The following is a 2500-nucleotide window of genomic DNA, read 5'->3' on the forward strand; positions in this document are numbered from 1 at the left end:
ATTAGCTCTAGAATTACCACAGTTATCCAAGTAACGTGGGTACGATCTAAGGAACCATAACTGATTTAATGAGCCATTCGCGGTTTCACCTTAATGCGGCTTGTACTGAGACATGCATGGCTTAATCTTTGAGACAAGCATATGACTACTGGCAGGATCAACCAGGGAGCTGCGTCAACTAGAGCTGAGCAGCCGGCCGCCCGGGAGTGTGTCCCGGGGGCCCGCGCGAACACGCAAGCGTCCGCTCAATTATTCTGCAAACAGGAGGAGGCCGAGCTCCCCTGCACGATACACCTCGAAACCCTCTCAGGTCCCGGCGGCGCGCAGCGCCGTCCTAGGTACTTGGTCGGTTTCGAGAGAGGCGCAATCGCCCGGAGTTAGGCGAGTAGACGGTTTTAGTGCGAACACCCTTGCTCCCAACTGAGCTTGCCGCTGCCGACAGAGGCCCGGGAGCGTGCTGTCGTGGCATTGCCGGCGGGAGACAACACGCGCCACCTATGGTGACCGGCAGCTCCAACGCCAGCGCCACACAAGGGCAAAGCCCCACTTGGGTGCAGAAGCGAACTCTCCCAGCACAGCGCACGCGCCAACACGTCCGCACAACTGCGATACAAACCACCTGCGAGAACCGCTGGGGCGACCGAGCAGCAGACGGCGTCGCGGCGCCGAGTGCCAGGCGGCGGCGCATCCTCAACGCACACAGTCCTCAATCAGACCAGCACACTGCAGATGTCCACCGCGCTTCGCACCGGGCTCGGCTGAACCAACTTTGGCCGCCAGGCGCCGCGTGCAGGGTGCGCCGCAGCGTAGCTGCGCCGCCTGCCGAGCCCGTCGGCTGGCGCTCCTGCCACTCGGCGCCCCCCACCAGCCGCCTGTTGCGCGTGCGCCCACGCAGCGCGCGGCCAACACGCCGGGCGGCCCCCCTTCACCGGCCGGGAACAGTCCCACCAAGCCACCGCCACGTATCGCTTCATACCCACATGGGCCTAGTCACGTGTGTGGATGTGGCGGGTACCGCTGAAACAACCGGTTAATAGCTGTACCGATCGTCGCCATCACAGATTCACCTCCAGCGTGAACAACCGCTCAACAACGGATTTCCAGTTCATTTGCGTATCTTGGGCAGTAAACGTAGATGTCCACCTACATTTGCGAATTCAACAATTCTTGCATGCCAGGATGTCATGTGTCACGACACGCTACATCAGACCACATACACACTGCGACATGTGCAGAAGAGAACACGTGGAAGGTGGCCCGCGCACGTATGCGATGTCCCTTCCGCGATCCACTGTCAACCGGCATCTGCGGCATGTCCCAGATATGGAACGCGGTCCACCAGGGTAGCACTTTGTGTGAGGCAATACGACAAAGTCGGAATACACGCGTCACTACATCACACGGCTCACGCTGACCTGACCTGACTCACCGCACCACCACCCCCAGCGACCCAGGGTGACATACAATGCGTTCGTACGTTCCTCCCACACGCCTCTACGGCGTACCACAGTGCAACCTAGCTGTTATTGGGAGACGAGACAAGTAGCATCGAGCACAACATATGGAAATTGAGATTCGACACCGTTGGGCACAGCCAGCGTACGGTCACACGTATCACACTACTTCACTCTGTACGTAACTACCGATGATCGGTACAGCGTGTGGGTTACGCGTACGACATCAGCGGACAATGGACACAGACCATACCACGACGTACACTGAGGGCGTCGACATCTGAACGCAACTGAACAGCTGCGAGGCTCATTTAACACTCAAACGCCAGACCGACCAGCTTGAGAGGACGGAGACACAAAGAGAGGGGCAGAGGGGGGGGGGGGGGCGATATAGTCCTATTGCAGTACAATTGACAGTGGATAGCGGGAATATGTGGAAAGTAAGCAACACTCGCAAGACATCTACATGAGGATAACAACGACACCAGAGATTCCGAGCAGTGAACTATGTTAGGCAAAGGGACAACGTGGGTTAGGTTAAGGGACAACGTGGGTTAGGTTAAGGGACAACGTGGGTTAGGTTAAGGGACAACGTGGGTTAGGTTAAGGGACAACGTGGGTTAGGTTAAGGGACAACGTGGGTTAGGTTAAGGGACAACGTGGGTTAGGTTAAGGGACAACGTGGGTTAGGTTAAGGGACAACGTGGGTTAGGTTAAGGGACAACGTGGGTTAGGTTAAGGGACAACGTGGGTTAGGTTAAGGGACAACGTGGGTTAGGTTAAGGGACAACGTGGGTTAGGTTAAGGGACAACGTGGGTTAGGTTAAGGGACAAATTGAGTTAGGTTAAGGGACAAATTGAGTTAGGTTAAGGGACAAATTGAGTTAGGTTAAGGGACAAATTGAGTTAGGTTAAGGGACAAATTGAGTTAGGTTAAGGGACAAATTGAGTTAGGTTAAGGGACAAATTGAGTTAGGTTAAGGGACAAATTGAGTTAGGTTAAGGGACAAATTGAGTTAGGTTAAGGGACAAATTGAGTTAGGTTA

At 55.4% G+C, this 2500-nt stretch overlaps 1 non-coding gene across 1 annotated transcript in view; it reads right to left on the bottom strand.

The window, feature by feature from the left end:
• Positions 1-168, bottom strand: part of LOC126320166 (small subunit ribosomal RNA) — a 1893-nt gene extending 1725 nt beyond the window's left edge. The window contains exon 1 of the ribosomal RNA XR_007557913.1: positions 1-168. This exon is cut by the window's left edge and continues 1725 nt beyond it. This is a non-coding gene — a ribosomal RNA (small subunit ribosomal RNA).
• Positions 169-2500: the final 2332 nt, after the last annotated feature.

Source organism: Schistocerca gregaria, unplaced genomic scaffold, assembly GCF_023897955.1.
Source record: "Schistocerca gregaria isolate iqSchGreg1 unplaced genomic scaffold, iqSchGreg1.2 ptg000703l, whole genome shotgun sequence".
In the NCBI taxonomy this organism is placed as follows: domain Eukaryota; kingdom Metazoa; phylum Arthropoda; class Insecta; order Orthoptera; family Acrididae; genus Schistocerca; species Schistocerca gregaria.